Consider the following 18,846-nt stretch of genomic DNA (forward strand, 5'->3'; position numbering starts at 1 on the left):
ATTTGAATAGTTCTATATAGAAGTTCTTACAGATCTCCTCCATCCCTGCTCTGTCGATTACTGTCTTTCCAACCCTGTTCTTCAATGCTGTTATGCTCAGTCTATACTGAATTCGAACTAACGGAGTGCTAGTGTAGCGCCTATGAAAGTTAGTTAGTTCGAACTAACGGATGTTAGTTCGAACTAACTTTGTAGTGTAGACATACCCTATCAGAGCTCCTTTTCATGTTTCTCCGCTTCTCCAACAGGCTTTTCATTTCCTTCGAGATTCTTCCCTTTACCTTCTTCGACTTTTCAATTTCAGTTGCTTTTAAGCAACGTCTCAGCTTGTCAGCAAAAATACTATAGTCCTCATCACACTTTTCCGTCTGGCTCCAGTCAAACCCAGAAATTGCTTTCTTCGGCTTTGCTTCATCGAATGTCTTCGGCCGCTGTTTCCTATTTGCCAACTGTAATGCCTTCTTTTCCACCACTTCGTCGAAAATCAACTTCACTCTAAGCAAGTGATGGTCACTGCCGATGTTGAAAGGCTGCACCACAGAGACGTCTTGAACAATGCACCTTTTATTGCCTAAAATATAGTCGATTTTATTCTTGCTCTTCGCATTTGGTGCGATCCACGTCCACCTTTTTGTGATCTTCTTTTTATACCAGGTGTTTGCCACATACAGTTCTTTCATTTCTGCCATCGCTACTAATCTTTCTCCTCTTTCGTTCCTTTCACCACTGCCATATCTCCCTACAAACTTTTCGCCAGCTTTCCCTCATCCAACCCTGGCGTTAAAGTCTCCCATTGTGACAGTGTAAGTGGACTTTTGCACAAGGGCTCTTTTGAGCTCTCCGTAAAATTCTTCCACTTCTTTGTCCTCACTTGCACTTGTGGGGGCATAGGCCTGGATGACCTTGAGGGTAGCCTTTGACTCTATCTGAAGATGAAGCACATCAATACGTGATGATTTTAGCTGGCATGATATAACTTTCAAAGACCAGTCCTTACTGATGATAAATCTGACTTCCCCAAAGTTTCTAGCACCAGCTCCCTTTCCAAGCCTCACAGCGCTTCCATCCTTCCAATTGACTTCCAAGTCCTTCTTTCGTTGGGTTTCGCAGACACCGAGGATGTCACATCTTATCCTTTTCTTTTCCTCCATCAGATGGTTTAACATTTCCTCCCTCACCAGCGACCTACAATTGTAAGTACACACAGCGAGGGTTGTCCTCTTCCATGTTGGCCTAGCACCTGACTTTTTTTTTTGTTGACTTCTCGTCACTCAATTTCCACTCCGCCACTGTGGAATGGTTCGATGACACTCAGGGGACTAAAACCCATTTACTCGTGTTGTTTTATCCATTGACTTCAAAACATCCCACTGTCTAGGTGGGCAGGCATGCGTACCTCCTCAAACTTAGCGAGCCTCCAACCTCTAAGGATAGGGAAAAACTGAGAGAGCAATCCCCTTCCTGGATTGGATAGTCTGGCACCTTTGTAGCATGGCTAGACCTATCAGGGCATACGTCCTGCTACCATAGCTGTCAGATGGCCAGGGTCACCGCTGCACCACAATGAGGTGTTGAAGTAGGATTTTGCAGCGGAAATTAACATAGCAGCAGACAAAAAAGTAACAGAATGTTGGGAATCATAAAGAAAGGGATAGATAAGACAGAAAATATAATATTGCCTCAATATAAATCCATGGTGTGCCAACATCTTGAATAGTGTATTGCAGACATGGTTGCCCCATCTCAAAATGCCCCTCTTTTCCCTATATGACAGGCTTCTCCCATGACGCATCTGCAGTCATATGACTTTCATGATGCACCATGCAGCTGGAGAAGACATCCTAGTTTCCTTATGAATAATATAGTCCAGTCAGGGAACCTGGACAATAGGGGTGTTTCTACACTGCACCATAGGTAGAAATAAGACACACAATTTGAGTGTATCTTTTCAATCTTATTTCAAAACAGATTATTTCATAATTTGGTGCTATCTATACAGTGCCAAATTTTGAAATAACCCACTATTCTGAAATGACCCTTACATTGGAATGAGGTTTACAGGGATGTCGGAATAGTGAGCCTGAAATAAGAGTCTTGCTGTTATGATGGCGGATACTATTTCGGGATACTCCAGTATCCCAAAATAGTGGTGCTGTGTAGACATAGCCTAGGAGAGAATAGAGAAAAACAGCAGCTCCCATGATGCATTGCCCCACAACGGAGAGATGCAATTTAATGTTGAAATGATTCCTAATGAAAGATTTTGGGGGTAGTGAAAGTGATGATTTTGATATAGATAAAGTATACCCAAAACATAATATTGTTGTTTCAGTTTTCCAATGGAAAAATAAAAAGCTTTCCTATTAGAAAATAGGAATTTTATTTGAAAAACTGAAGTTACCAGTGGACGTTTTTGATTGAATGGAAAGTGCATTTTCCATTGAAAAATTACTTTGACAGAAGAATCCCGGCCAGCTCTAATACTGAGAGAATGAGTATTTCCCATTGTTTGTTCTGCATTTGTGAATTCTTGGTGGTGTATCTTTCATTATTATCCTGTCTCATTATCATTTCCATTCCAACTTTCATAATCTTAATTACCTCAATCAAGTCCTCTCCGATTTTGCATAATCCTGATTTATGTTCAGTCAATCAGCTAGAAATGTGTGTGACGAGAATGCATTCAGAGAAATGGAACAATTTGCTGCCTATTTTAATTTACCAGCGGAACTGTTAAAGATGGATCAAGTGGGAAGAACTAGTCAAAAATCTGATATTTTTATAACAGCATCTGTAATGCATAATCTTCAGTAACCTATATCAGATCTGTTGTACTCTCATTAATATAACACCTTGCAAGTTCCTCGAGTACATGGAAAATAGTCAGCAATTTTGTTGTTTTTTAATTTTAAAAGGTAACTAAATTATTTCAGCTTTTACTATTACTCATCATAGGCTCTGATTCAGAAAAGCATCCTGTTAAGGAAAGCCCTTAAGCATGTCCGTAAATCCCAATGTAGCCAATGGGTTTAAACACAAGTTGAAGTGAAACAAAGGCTTCAGTATTATATTGAGTAGAAATGATTTAAGCACATGCTTAAATGCTCACTTGAATCAAGGCCATATTACCCACTGATTAGTCTACATGGGTATGTCTACACTACCCCGCTAGTTCGAACTAGCAGGGTAATGTAGGCATACCGCACTTGCAAATGAAGCCCGGGGTTTGAATTTCCCGGGCTTCATTTGCATAAGCGGGGAGCCGCCATTTTTAAAACCCCGCTGGTTCGAACCCCGTGCAGCGCGGCTACACGGGGCTCGAACTAGGTAGTTCGGACTAGGCACTAGGAACGAGGTGTACCGGTAGTTCGGAATAGGAACCCTAGTCCGAACTACCTAGTTCGAGCCCCGTGTAGCCGCGCTGCACGGGGTTCGAACTAGCGGGGTTTTAAAAATGGCGGCTCCCCGCTTATGCAAATGAAGCCCGGGAAATTCAAATCCCGGGCTTCATTTGCAAGTGCGGTATGCCTACATTACCCTCCTAGTTCGAACTAGGAGGGTAGTGTAGACATACCCCATGTTTGTAAAGGTTTGGTGATCAAAACTGGACGTGGGTTCTCCAGGAAGCATGCACTGGTTTGATGTAATACATTCTAAGAGGCTATATATTATTTCTTATCTTTAAACACTGTGGGGCTTGATCCTACATTTAAGTCACTGGGAAAATTTACATTGACTTTAATGATGTAGGATCAGTGCCCTTGCACATATCTTTTATTAACATCTGCAGAATGACTCGCTCCTTCAGAATGTATTCTTTTACTGAGTTGATCTCGTAAGTCTAGAGGCCATCAATACATGAGGGCTGCATCTAGATTGGCATGATTTTCCGGAAATGTTTTTAACGGAAAAGTTTTCTGTTAAAAGCATTTTCAGAACAGAGCGTCTAGATTGGCACAGATGCTTTTCCGCAAAAGCACTTTTTGCGGAAAAGCGTCCGTGCCAATCTAGATGCGCTTTTCCACAAAAAAGCCCCGATCGCGAAAATGGCGATCGGGGCTTTTTTGCGGAAAACAAATCTGAGCTGTCTACACTGGCCCTTTTGCGCAAAAGCTTTGCGCAAAAGGGACTTTTGTCTGAACAGGAGCAGAATAGTATTTCCGCAAGAAGCACTGATTTCTTACAGTAGGAAGTCAGTGCTTTTGTGGAAATTCAAGTGGCCAGTGTAGACAGCTGCCAAGTTTTTCCGGAAAAGCAGCTTATTTTCCGGAAAAACTGGCCAGTCTAGACACAGCCGAGAAGTTTGGAGCTAGTTTTTTCCTATTATTTCCAAGTTTCAAGTCAATAATGAGGCTTATTGTTGTGAAGTGGAGATCACAACTCACCTGGGAGAGTCAGCAAAGAATTTAACCATAACAAAGAAACAGAAGAAAAATCATTTAAATAATCTTCTATTGTATACAGGTTTGGTATGTGAGCATCTTCCCGTAGTGCATTAAGTAATGTGACTACCATCTGTCTCATCTGGTTTATTCTTTCTCTCCTCCTCTCCCCAGGGAGAGAACTGTGTTATTTTGCTTTGGTGGGTTTTCTTTAATGTACATGCTGCTGTGTGTTTATATTAGAGCAGACAAGGTTGAATTGTGCTTTGCCTTGCACTTAGTACAGAAGGTGATGAGGTTTTTTATAGTCTTTAGTTCCTGGGGAGTTCATTTCATACTCTAGACCTGCCTCCAAGAAAGCTCTGTCCTTGCACAGATGAGCTTTATCCTTATTGTAGAAAGTTCCATTGTTTCTGAAACACAGAGTTATGGACTGTGATCTGACTATCTGTAATTAACTCTCTGAAGTCATAGGAAAATTATACTTGAATATATAGAGAAATATTAAAATAAGCTTAGTGAAATTCAGGAATGATAGAATTTGAAAGCACATTTTCATAATCATCCATGTTAATGTCAGTCAGACTTTTTATGCAGGTGAATAGTTATGCATAGGATGATTATTTAGGCTTTATTCTGAGGAATGGTTGGAACATTTTGTTGATGTTATTCCAAAGACTTCAGCTTGAGACAGGCATGAGGTAGAGAAATTTCAGCACAAATGGTTAAAGTATGGCACTGTTATAAGCAACTGAAAAGAGGAGCTGTGGTAGAGTGCTGTGCTAGCAAGTGAGCCAGCCCTCCCTCCCTCAGGGTATGTCTACAGTATCAACTAGATACCCACAGCTGGCCAACTTGAGCTTAAGGGGTTCAGGCTGTAGAGTTCTTTCATTGCTGAGTAGATTTCTGGGCTTGGATAGGAGCCAGTGAGCTAAGACCCTCCCACCTTGCAGAGTCCTAGAGCTGGCAGTCTACCTAGCAATGAAACAGCCCTATAGCCCAAGCCCCTTGACCCTGAGTCAGATCACATGGACCAGCTGTGGGCAGTTAATTGCTGTGTACTCATACCCTTAGGTATAAGTTAGTTCCCCTGGAGTAAGGTGTTTGGGGGGGACTGTGAGGGAAAACTTTGTTCCTCTCTGTGGAAATGGGCAAAACCACCATAAACCCTTGGCTACACAGGACCGTATTGCTTGTGGGAATATAAATATAAGACTCAGAGGGCATGGGGGGGATGTAGTATGCCTTGTTACATGTTCTTATAATGTAAAGTGTTGGACAACTCTAGCTATGTGCATCACTACCTGTGTTGTCTGTAGGGTTACCAGGTAGTCATAAAAAAAAATACCGGACACGCTTCATGGGGAGAGGGGGGAGGGACCGGCCGGGAGGGGAGCAGTGTTGGCCAGGAGGAGGGGGGGGGTGATGGGAAACAGAACTAACGGGAGGGCAATTGGGCTGGCCAGGGGAGATAGGGGGGCCGACAGGAAGCAAGGCTGGTCGTGGGGTGGGGGAATGATCGGGAGGAACGGGGCTGGCTGCGGGATATTGGGGGGGAGGGGTGGCTGGCAGGGGTGGAGCTGGCTGGGAGAGCTCAGGAGGAGGAGGAGGGGAGAACTAGCCACTGGAAGCAGGGTTGGTGGGGGGTTCAGTGGGTCTGGCCGGGTAAGATCTGGAGCAGGAAATGGCCAGCGGGAGGCAGAGCTGGTGGCGGGGTGGAGGACTGGCCGAGGAAGACTGGGAGGAGAAGTCGAGGAGAATCAACCAACCGGCCGGCTAGGAGAGGGTGGGGGAGTGAATCAGCTGGCAGGGAGCAGGACTGACCCGGGCTGTGCAGATCTCAGGGCGCTCCCATCCCGTGCGAGTCAGTCCGGCTGTGGCTCTACCACGCGTTTGATTGGCGCACAGGAGCATGGACTGGGCTGCCCCTCCTCCTCCTTACATGCAACCAGGGCTCCCAGCACTGATCGCGCCCCGCCTCCCAGTCACTCCCCCCGCCTCCTCCAGGCTTCTTTCCAGCACACAATCGGAAAACCAAGACATATCGGACATTGCACATGTCCGGTATTTTCTGGATTTTTTTACCAGACAAAGGGCCCAAAAACCGGACTGTCTGGTAGAAAACTGGACACCTGGCAACCCTAGCTGTCTGTAATAGGGTAAAGTTAACCTCACCAAATGTACATTTTAAAGATGGAAAAATATTCTTTGAAGATACTGAACTATAACAATGTTCAAAAATAACTAAGTTCATGGAGGATAGGTCCACCTATGGTTTTAGCCAGGATAATAGTAATTGTGTACATAGCCTCTGTCCGATAGAAGCTGAGAATGAGCAACAGTGATTACCTGTCCTATTCATTCCCCCTGGGGCACCTGGCACTGGCCACTGTTGGAAAACAGGATACTGGGCTAGATGAACCTCTGTTCTGACCCTGTTCTTATGTTCTAGAATGAATGTGGGTGGTATGGTGATAAATGAGTAGTAAGCCTGCCTGATGCTTCCTCATATCTTGAAAACACAAAGCAACTCTTTGAAGTCCTTTTAACTTTTTCTATTGAACAAATCTTAAGGCAGCATAGACACAAACCACTGATGGTAATTACAGTGAGATAAACAAGCTGAAATAGAGTCACTATTTATTCATCCCTGCACAGATAATGGTCAGGATTCGTTAACAAAAAACAATTTTCCAAACTATCTCAAGGTCAGTATTAACCCAGCAGGACAATAAACTGTGATATTGACCCAAACCTGAATTCAGTACAGGGAAAATCTAGCCCCTATCACATGGAGAGGAATTGTGCTGCCCAAGTAGTATGGTTCCACTGTTCAAAGGGGTAGACTGGAGATAGAGGGATGCTGTGAAGAGGGAGGAAGTGGGGCCTACATAGACTTGGGCAAGAGAAGAGAAAGTGCAGAAGAATCCACTACTATGTGGATCCTTCTTTTATTCCCACCACTGGCCATTCTGAAAAGAGATTTTTCTCTCCTACTTTGTATACCTGAAATAACTTCTTGACTCTGGTGCTGGGCTCAGTATTTTAACCTATACAAAAGATTCCATATGTATTATTAGAAAAAAATAAGCAACTGTGACATTTCAAGCTGAATTCTGAGGCACTTGAAAGCAATGGTAAAAACTGTGCTGATGAGAACAGAGTGCATTCTGTTCCATCATAGTGGTTTATTTGTATGTTATCTGTAGGTTAATCTAGTAATTTAAAAAAACAACTGATATCAAAGGTGACTTTGACATCACATTAAATGGACAAAAGGCCAAGGAACAAATTCAACTGTTGCTCTGACCAGTATAAATCTGGAGTAACCTTACTGGGCTTGATTCAGCCTTAATAGATGAAAATCCCTGTGCCCTGGGTAGTTCCATTTGCCCCATGGAAGGTCTGAAGTGTTAGCACTGATGCTCCCTCCTTAGGTTCTGGTTGGAGAGAATAGGTTTAAAGTATCACTGGGTACTGTCTATGATCTGCCGATGGAAACAATGCATTACCAGTCATTTAGTCATTTCCTTTCATTGTCAGCATCCCCCTACATTCAATGCAGTTCCAGCACCAGCCCTGCATTGGAATGGGCAACATGGCATCTATGCTGCTTTGGCATCCTCTCTTGTCTCGATAGGTTTTCCATATCTTGGGTCCACAATCTGCAGTTTGCTAGCAGAAATGCAAGAGTAAATCTCCTTGACCTAAGTGTTAAAAATTTGTACCACGGTAAACTGGAATACAATTTGGCTCTGGTTCTTTGTCATGTAGGTTTCAGATTTTTTATGTCAGAGGTGAACAGTTGCTAATGCTAGCTATAGATCTCTGCTCTAAAACAAATAAGTGAAATCCAAGTTTGAATATTAAAAGTTGCTGATGGCTGTCTGCCGAAGTCAATAAAACTTTTGTGTATAAGAACTGCCGTGCGTTATGTAGTCTTTCAAAAGTAGAAGTCATCAACAGGTTGAAAGAAAGAAAGAAAGAAAGAAAGAAAGAAAGAAAGAAAGAAAGAAAGAAAGAAAGAAAGAAAGAAAGAACTTCCCCTCAGATTTCAAAAACAAAAGGAAGATCAGTTGTGGCTATCTGCATCAAATGTGACGGTAATTTGCAGAGAAGTGCAGGATCATGAGTGTCTTAATTTGGAATGGCATCTGAATTTGCAGAAGGAAAAAAAAGATTATACAGCAGAGATCAAGCAATTAATCTCAAATATTTGATCTGCCTCATGGACATTGTGTAGAATACAAAATACTTGCTTTAGTTTCAGCCCATTGACAAATTTGCTGTTCCAGTATAATTAGTTTGAGAAAACTCAGGATACATTATTAAATGATTAGATGACCTTTAATCTAAGTAGGTATTTTAGCACACTGCAAACCAGCAAGGCAAAAGAGTTATATTTCTAGAGAAAAAAAGTCAGTCTACTTTTTATAAGTAGTTGGCTGGTAAATAGTACTGAAAAAATTCAGGCATCCGCACAAGCACTGAGGGTATGTCTACACTACAAAGTTAGTTCGAACTAACGGACGTTAGTTCGAACTAACTTTAATAGGTGCTACACTAGCGCTCCGCTAGTTCGAATTTGAATCGAACTAGCGGAGCGCTTAGTTCGAACTAGGTAAACCTCATTTTACGAGGACTAACGCCTAGTTCGAACCAGCTAGTTCGAACTAAGGGCTGTGTAGTACTGAAAAATACTCCCTCCCCAGGTTTCCCTGGTGGCCACTCTGGCCAACACCAGGGAAACTCTATGCCCCCCTCCCGGCCCCGGACCCCTTAAAGGGGCACGGGCTGGCTACGGTGCCCGTGCCAGGTGCAAGCCTGCCAGCACCCAGCTAGCAGACCCTGCACCTGGCACGGCACAGAGCCACCCACCAGATGCCCCCCAGCCCACCCCCTCTTGCCGGGACCAGGCTGGCGGCTCCCGGGAGCTTGCCCTGGACCGCAAGAGGCGGGCACCTTCCTGGGCTAGTGCGGACATCGTGGACCTCGTCCACGATCTCCGCACTAGGCACAGGAAAGTGGCCGTCTAGGGCAGGAGAGCTGCCAGCCTGGCCACCCAGGACCAGGTGTGCATGAAAATCAAGGGGGTCCACCGAGACCCCCGACACTGAGCCCTGAGCTTACAATGGCCGTACTGGGTCAGACCAAAGGTCCATCTAGCCCAGTAGCCTGTCTGCCAACAGCGGCCAACCCTAGGGACCCTGGAGGGGATGGACCGAAGACAATGACCAAGCCATTTGTCTCGTGCCATCCCTCTCCATCCTTCCACAAACTTTGGGCAGGGACACCACTCCTACCCTCTGGCTAATAGGACTCCATGGACCCAACCTCCATCACTTTATCTCACTTCCCTTTAAACTCTGTTCTAGTTCCAGTCTTCACAGCCTCCTGCAGCAAGGAGTTCCACAGGTTAACTATTTGCTTTGTCAAGAACAACAACTTTCTCTTACTAGTTTCAAGCCTGCTACCCATTCCTTTCCTTTGGTGTCCTCTATGGGAACTCAGGAAGAACTTTTCTGAATGCACCCTCTCCACCCAACCCCTGCTTTTAGAGACCTCTATCCTGTCCCCCCTCCGTCTCCTCTTTTCTAAGCTGAACAGTCCCAGTCTCTGTAGCCTTTCTTCATCTGGGACCTGTTCCCAACCCCTGATCATGTTAATTGCCCTCCCCTCTCCCAGCCTTTCTCTTCCCCTCTCCCACCTCCTTTTCCCAGTCTCCCCCAGTTTTTTTCAAGGAAGGGGGGCTAGGGAAGGGTAAGTGGAAGGAGGTGAGGGAGGAATGGGGTACGAGCCCCCGATGGGGAGGACTGGGCTGGCTCTGCGGGCTTCTGGGGGTGGAAGCTCTCCTGCAGCCCCCCAATTACTCCCTCTCCCCAGATGGCAGCCTGCGGCAAGTGCAGCCGGGCTGATGGCCGAGTGGTGTGATGTGCCCAGTGTGGGCACTCAGGGCACTCCAAGCCAGAACTTCTTTGCAAGCGGGGCACCCCTTAGAACTGTGTGTCCGGGGTGGGGGTCGGGACCCTTTAAGCGCAGCCCTCGGCTAGCCTGAGACAGCATCTCCATGCTCTAAGTCCTCCTTTTATGCCCTGCCGGCACTGCTTCCGGCCATCCTTAAGCCCTGTTCAGGGTCCACTCAATGTGGACTTACTAGTTCGAACTAGCAAAACGCTAGTTCGAACTAGTTTTTAGTTCTAGATGCGTTAGTTCGAACTAGCTTAGTTCGAATTAACTAATTCGAACTAAGTTAGTTCGAACTAGCGCTGTAGTGTAGTGTAGACGTACCCTGAGAGAAAGAAAATATACTGAACATCCTGCGTGGATAAAAGAAAAACAATAACAACAAAAACTTCCCAGAAATTTCCACAAAAAGACTACACAAAAAGGCAAGGGCAGGACAAGGAAATAACTCATCATGCATTTGGGGGCATCTGATAGTCCTTTGTTCCTAATCCTATAAGCCTTCTGGGGTGTGTCTAAACTACATGGCTCCATCAATGGAGCCATGTAGATTAGGCTGATCGGCAAAGGGAAATGAAGCCGCAATTTAAATAATCGCGGCTTCATTTAAACCCCTAGAGAAAGAAGGCTGATGCTGCATCTGGATTTCAGTTCTCCATATCCTTCCTCCTCATTCATGCCAGGATTGTGGGAGGAATTGGAAAACATTCTTGCACTCATTGCAGTAGCTCTGTGAATAACCTGGGCAGAAAAAAAGATCCCATAATTCCTAATAAGAGCCTCTGAGGGACTATAGTGCTGAAGATTATGGGCTTTCTGTCTGCCACTGCTCACTTGTCAGCTTAATGACAAATGTGTGTTTCCACCCACCTCTGGACTTGAGCAAGTCCATGTAGATTTTTTATTCCTTTTAGACCTATGCACCAAACACCCACACAAGCCCCATTTTGAGAACATACGTGGGATTTAAATGGTGCATAGGTCTCATTTTGGCAAGTTTCACCCAGACAGTTTGCAGGACTAGGTTTATCTCTAGCAATAGGGGTTGAATCAGTCAACAATTCATCACTATCAACCATTATGCATTCATCTGCTCCTAATATTGGTTTTCTTTTTATTTTAAATTTCAAGTGTCACAGCCCTGGTCAAACTGCCCTTGTTGGTCACTAGCTAGGCTGATGTGTTTGGGTCCTACACACTGGACCTGTGTGCTTTGCAGCTTTCTGAGCCGAGGCCAGACATTGCTTCTAACTGTAGGTTTCCAGGCCCCTGCCCCTCTTTCTGAGAACTGGGATTCCATGGTCCAGGTGCATTGGGTCTAAAACTAGCATTAGTTCTACAGACTTCCCAGTTACTTAAGCACATCCCTTCCCAGGCTCCAACCTTGTGGACACTCCATTTTACAGTTTACTTCTTCAGGGACACATGACAGTTGAAACAAAAAGACACAGGCTTTGTGCAAGGTTTCTTCCCCAGTCTCTCTTCACTTGAGACAACACAAGAGATAAATAGCTGTATGCTGTCCCCGGCCTGAATTTTCTCATCAGTCTTGAGCATTGTTTGAATCTAGACAGAAACCTCAGTGGTGTTCAGGATCCCATGCAGCTCATGACTTCTCCTCCAAAACGAACTCTGACCTGACTCTTGCAAGCAGTTTTTTCTCAATCTGGTTTCTTCTTATTTTCTGTCAGGTGACCCCTTAAGTCAGGCTCAGCTCCTCCTCCTGTCCAACTACTTGGAATTTCAAAATAAGGTAGGGAAAAGACAGCAGAGACGGCAGAACAATCTTACAATGAAAATGAAATTTGTGAAGTCCGAAATATCCCACTTGCAGATATACCCCATAACAGTACTGGAGCTCACATTAATCATGGGAGTTAGGACAGTAGGTGACCTTTCCTAATAAGAACAGAGGCATCTAAAAGTAGCCATTACATTTCACAGAAGCCCCTGGTTCATAATCTTGAACAGAATTCATAAATTGAACATAGATTCTCCAGATTAGCACACCAAGCTGTGATCTGGTGTTTGCAATTCTGTATGTTGTCTGTGAATCAGTCATCATCTGGCAAAAATAAATAATAATGAGCTCATTTCACTAACAATAAATTTATAATTATGCCAGCTGCTCAGGCTATAAAAGCTTCTCTTTGTCCTTCATAATAAAAAAGGTAAAGCTATCCTTTTTGTTAAACGTTTTGATTTCCAGATACTAAAAGAAAGCTGAGTGAACTTGATTTGCATTTCAGGATGGCAAAATCTCTTCTTGATTTCTAAGATCTTTGATATTTGTCTGTGAGGGCAATACAAAGCTTCACTACTGCAGCAGGAACTACACAAAGTGCAGGGTTCATTGGCATGCAGGAAGAGTTCATTTTTCCGAAGGTGCAGCATGTGCTTTCACCATGACTACCCAGCTATGCTATCTGCATTAAAAGAGCCATGACCCTGCATCCTCCCTGTGTACTCCAGATGTCTGTTGCCCCAAGGGTATGCCAATAAACAGACTCCCACATATAGCTATTGTTTTGTTGTATCCTTGTTCTCCACTGTCTACTGCCTATCTGTATCTGCAGTTTCCTGTTGTTTTCTTAGATTATAAACTCTTCAGGGAAGGTTCAGAAGTAGCCGTGTTAGTTTATTTTAGCAAAAACAACAAGGAGTCCGGTGGCACATTAAAAGCTAACAATTTTATTATGGTATAAGCTTTCATCAATCACTTCATCAGATGCATGAAGTGAAAGAAAAAGAAACAGATAGTAGTGTTACATTAGAGTTAATTGAATCAGGGTTGATGTGGGTACGCTGGTGAGGATATCTAACGTGGAAAATTACTTGTAATGAGAGAGTTATTCCCAAGCCCTATTTGATCCATTCTGACGGTGTCAATTTTGCATATGAATTCCAGATCAACAGTTTCACATTGTTTTTGAAGTTGTTTTGTGTGGGGATGGTAACTTCCAAGTCTGTAACTGTGTGTCCAGGGAGGTTAAAATGTTCTCCTACCTGTTTTAGTATGTTGCCATTCTTGATGTCTGATTTGTGTCCACTTATTTTATTGCATAGATACAGTTCGGTTTGTACAATGTACATGGCAGAGGGGCATTGCTGGCACATCATGGCATATGTCACATTAATATATGTGCAGGAGAACAAGCCTTTGTTGGTATGATGATGTAACTAAGGTAGATGTATAGACAGAGTTGGCACTGCGGTTTGTTGAAAGGATTGTTTCCTGGGTTAGTTTCTGTTCTGGGGTGTATGGTTGCTGATGAGTATGTGTTTCACATTGAGGGGTTGTCTGTAAGCAATGACTGGTCTGCCTCCCAAGGTCTGTCAGAGCAAGCGATCATCATCTAGGATGCACTGTAGATCCTAGATGATGTGTTGTAGAGGTTTTATCTGGGAATTGTAGACCATAGCCAGTGATTTTCTGTTGTTTTCTTTGTTGGGTCTGTTCTGTAGTAGGTGACATCTAGATACAGTAAAACTCTGATAGTCCAGCATCCAACTGTTCAGCACTCCCTATACTCCGGCATCAAAATGCCAAGCACTCCTGACGAGCTGATTAAAAAGCCTGCCGCTCAGCACACGTGCTGGCCGTAACTAGACGGAACATAAGGTTGGGGGGGGGGGAGAGAGTGGGACACATGCTGGCTGTAACCAGGCAGAGCATAAGGTTGGGGGGGGGGGAGTGGGATCGTATTACAGTATGGAGAAGAGCATTTTGCTTCAGCGAAGGGGAAAGGGGAGGGAAGGGGAGAGGGAGGAGGATCAGGTTACAGCACAGAGGAGACGGGAAGAGGAAAGGGGAGGGAAGAAGGAGGGAGATTGTATCCTGGCCAGCTGTTAAGCCGTGCAGTTGTACCGGACCTCCTGATTCTCCGGCAAATCTGATAATCCGGCACCACCTAGGTCCAAAAGGTGCTGGATTATCGGAAGTCTACTGTACTTGCCTGGCCCTGTCAATGTGTTTCTTCACTTCCCTGAGTGAGTATTGAAGTATTAAGAATACTTGATAGAGATCTTGTTGGAGTTTTCCTCTGTCTGAAGGATTGGAGCAAACACAACCATATCTTAGGCCTTGGCTGTAGACAATGGATTGTGTAATGTGTGCTGGAACAAAGCTGGAGGTGTGTAGATAAGTATACCGGTCAGTAGGTTTCCAATATAGGCTGGTGTTCATGTGACCATCACTAATTTGCAGAACTAAACTGTTGCTCTGAGGCACAGCCCTATAATACCTCATGTTAAGATAGGAATCTGGGAGCAGGACTGCCAAGAGAAATTTTGACTGGTTCAGCATCTGTTCTTTATATGGTGGCCTGGGAGCTCACGCTGGCATGGCAGCTCACCTTAAATGGGTGCAGTGTCTATTCCCCTCTATTCCCAGCCAGCACGTTTGGCCACTGTAGAGAGTGGGGTGAGGATCATAGCCTTTGCTTCCCCACTCATGAGGAAAGTCTATTGATGTTGAGGGCATAAGTCCCTGTTTCCCTAGCCATTATGCACCAGGCTTCTCTGCAGGGACACACAGTAGGGGAAGCTCCTTAAAATTTCTCTTCCCCTCTGCTCCCTCCCAAAAATGTGACTGGACCATGGCATTAACTTGGCATTTTCCTAGTAATTCTGGAGTCTCCACAGTATTGCCTTTCTGTGCAAGCTCAATAGCTTTGCCTGCAATTTAAAGTATAACCAGATTGCTGTTCAAGCTGCATCAGTTCATGTACCCAGTATACTTGACATTTGGACATTTTGTTGATTATCTCAGAAGCGTTAAATGAATGCGTTCGCTGTCTGCGCTAGAGAATGGAAACTTTTGACAGCGAAACCATGGGGAGAGCTTCACAGTAAAAAGTCAGCAAAATTAGACTTGTGTGAAAGATCAAAAGTGGCAAAGAGAAGCATTGCAGTGTCTGTCTTGGAATAGAGAAAGAAATCGTGCTAATGGATAAAATGTCTTAGGCATGAAATAAAAATCATACATTACATATGGCTCTCTGTCTGCTTCTAATGATAAAGGCAAACCAGGGCCTGTTTAGTGATGACCAACTGATGTCACTGGTGGTTCACTAGGGCTATGTCTACACAGCAGCGTTATTTCAGAATAACTGACGTGTGCATCTACACACAAGCATTTATTTCGAAATAATGTCGAAATAATGTCCAGATGCGGGACTTCTTACTCTGACTCATGTAACCCTCATTTTTCAAGGATTAAGGGAAGTTGGAGGAAGAGTGCTTTATTTTGAAATAACTGCTGTGTAGATGTGCCCAAAGTTGAAATAAGCTATTTCGACTTAAGATCTGCAATTAGTGTAGCTCAAGTTGCGTAGCTTATTTTGAGTTTAGCCCTGCTGTTTAGACGTATCCTAGAGGAATTTGGACAAAAAGATTCAAAACACTTTGCAAACATTAATTATAACCATAGTCTTGAAGGTATGTGTTGTTATCCCTCTTTTAAAGACAGGGAAACTTAGCAAAAGAGTTTGCATAACTGTACCAATATAACACCAGAGTTTTGATGTTCCTATTCCACAGTCTGCTGCTCAGAATTACTTGTCTATCAACTCTCCTAGAAGATTGTTATTGGACATACTGGAATATAAATTTCTATTGTACCTAAATGTTGAAGCTTAAAAAGAACAAACCATATAAATTATTAACGGATTTAGTTAAAAAGTGCATCAAATATCTGTAAGAGGTTTTATGGAATATAAAAACTTCATTAAATATCCAAGTATTACAAAATATATTTTCAACCTACATTAGTTCTGTTTTCTCAAAATCATAGCAGCTCCTTGAGCAGAGCTGCCAGTTGTGCAAGGTGCCTACTAAGTTTTCTTTTCCTTCCATATAGTCCCTATTTCTTTTAAGAAGGTTCCATTTCAGAGAAGAGAATTTGCAAGTCAGTATTTTAGATATATGTATTTAAGACCTTCTTGGCAAATAATTACTGCATTCTACTCCTAATACTGTAGGATGCATAAAGGACTCTGGAAACATTTTGATAAACTTTAGTAGCAGCTGTTCCTTCTAATCTTTTCCATCCATTCACAGATTTTTTCCATCCATTTGAAGAATAATGTTTATGTGCATGACAGCACGTGCACCACCAGTCGAAACAAAAAAAACGTAGCTGCGTGTGCTCTGGTAATCATCTGGGTGGAATTTTAATCTCTTCTGAGTGGCCATGCAAGTGCACACCTTACAGGGAACACTGGGTTTCCATGTATTCTGACCTATTCACACTTTAAAAGTTACTTGCCTGAAGAAATAGAATCATTTGGAAAGAGAAGTCAACCGACTTTTTAAAGCACTACATGGCTCACTGATCCCTGCCTATATATCAGTAAACTTCAATATATTTTAGAATACAGACTTATTCTGTCCCAGTTTGAGCTGAAAAATAGTGTGTCAGTTGCTGTCAATGGGAATGCAAGACATTGTCATTGTCCAGAGTCCCATAAAGTGAGATAGAAATGGGAGATGTGAATTCGTATTTTCTTTCCTGAATAGTAAATGTAATTTCATCTTCCAATCCGTTATCCTTTTTCATGCAATAGAAGTGAAGGCAGCTATATATGAACCATTTGGCAGCAGCTGAATGTTCAGGTTATTTGGGGCTCTAATAAATCTTTTATATGAAAAGTCTTGAGCAAACTACTACCAGCTGATCCCTGTCTTCTGCATTCTGAATCTAGCAGAATTACATACAGTTTTTCTAATGACCATATTTAATTGCTGAAAAATTGTCTCTATGCAATAAGGGAAGATATTTTTGGGGAATTAGGGCAGTACCTCCCCTTTCTTCTGTCTTCCATTGCTGTGCAGTATAATAGAGATAAGATAGTCTTGATAATGGATCTCAAATTAATTTAAAGATACGGTAACTTATATACAAAGTAAATTCTGTGCATTCTTGTACTATAGACAGGACTCTTGGCAAGCAGAGAAATAAAAAAGAAAATATACGTGTGGGGGTGTATATATTTATGTATATGCTACATGTCTGTGTGATCAGAGAAATCTTGTAACAGATTCATGTGGGGGACGTAGATGGCAATCCTAGGAGCTGCCAGTGACTGAATTAGCCATAGGCATAAATTAGAGAAGCATCAAAACCTTCCTATTAGCCATAAAAGCCATTATAATAATAAAACAGTGCAGTCAGTGCTGGATAAAATTTTGTCCTCTTGCTTCTTAGGGGCCCAATCCAATCCCTCTTAAAGTCAATGGAAAAAACTGCCATTGACTTTAATGCCAGTTGGATTAGGTCCCAGAAGATCGGACCTCAGAATAATAGCCATTATCTAGGAAAAGCATGAAACAAGGATTATATCAACACTTCTAGGTGTCAGAATTCATGTTTCCCCCTCCCTTTGCATGCCCATCCCTCAGCCACATGATGAAATTCTTGGCTAAATGAAGATAATTCCCATTAACGTTTTCAAGAAGCCTGAGAACAAAGATTTCTAGAGAGCTTGAATAAATTGGGATGATTTTGTATTTTCTTGGTGCAATTACATTTCGTAAAACTTATTTATTATGATTACAGGGTACAAGTAGCTTTCATCCTATTCTCATTCATTACACTGTTTCTGGTTTCCTGCATGTAAACAAGAAGCAAATAAAATTAATATACCACAAAATACATAGTAAGCTTTTACAAATAAAAATCATTAATTTAAGGTTGTCCATGGCTCTTAGAATATATTTCCGGCTTCTTAAAAATATAAACTGAGAAATCCATGATCTTCAAACAGTAATGTGAGTTAAACTGAAAGAGTTTTTTTGGTTTTAGGGTGGGTGTTCAATTTTCATGTCAAGCCCCCAGATAAACTACATATTGTAACATAGCATTGCTGGTTTTAGGGACTTTTTAGATCTATGGCTATTTTTGGTTAGAGTGCTATAGGCAGTAAGGAAATGATAAGGGTAGTATGGTTTTGTTATAGTCTTCTAGTTTTACACAAAATTGATCAGGTCCATTATTTGTCAATTCTGTTAAGTGTATTTTGTTTCCTCATTCCTATAAACTCTTTAACATTCACTATGTTTTAACAAGAAAGGATTACAGTCAATGATCTAGACAGTGCTTGGTCCTGCCGTGAGGGCAGGGGACTGGATTCGATTACCTCTAGAGGTTCCTTCCAGTTCTAGTGTTCTATGATTCTATGATTCAATTTAGTTTGCAATAACATTTCCTTCTAATTTTCAAACTTTAAGCATTGAGGGTATGTCTATACTACCACCCTCGTTCGAACTAGGGTGGTAATGTAGGCAACCGGAGTTGCAAATGAAGCCCGGGATTTGAATTTCCCGGGCTTCATTTGCATATAGCCGGGTGCCGCCATTTTTAAATGTCCGCTAGTGCGGACTCTGTGCCGCGCGGCTACACGCGGCATGGAGTCCGCACTAGCGGACATTTAAAAATGGCGGCGCCCGGCTATATGCAAATGAAGCCTGGGAAATTCAAATCCCGGGCTTCATTTGCAAC

The 18,846-nt window shown here is 42.9% G+C and overlaps 1 protein-coding gene across 2 annotated transcripts in view; it reads left to right on the plus strand.

Moving 5' to 3' along the window:
- The window catches only part of STK32C (serine/threonine kinase 32C), a 300,972-nt gene that overhangs the window by 236,524 nt on the left and 45,602 nt on the right, over positions 1-18,846 (plus strand). The window contains exon 1 of one of the 2 annotated variants that reach the window (XM_006136630.5): positions 14,165-14,336. The exons of the other annotated variant lie outside the window; for it this stretch is intronic. The gene's annotated coding sequence lies outside the window, so the exon portion shown is untranslated. Of the gene's footprint in view, positions 1-14,164; positions 14,337-18,846 lie in introns of those variants that run through there. 2 annotated transcript variants of the gene reach the window in all.

This window comes from Pelodiscus sinensis, chromosome 8 (genome assembly GCF_052426305.1).
Source record: "Pelodiscus sinensis isolate ZL-2025 chromosome 8, ASM5242630v1, whole genome shotgun sequence".
In the NCBI taxonomy this organism is placed as follows: Eukaryota; Metazoa; Chordata; order Testudines; family Trionychidae; genus Pelodiscus; species Pelodiscus sinensis.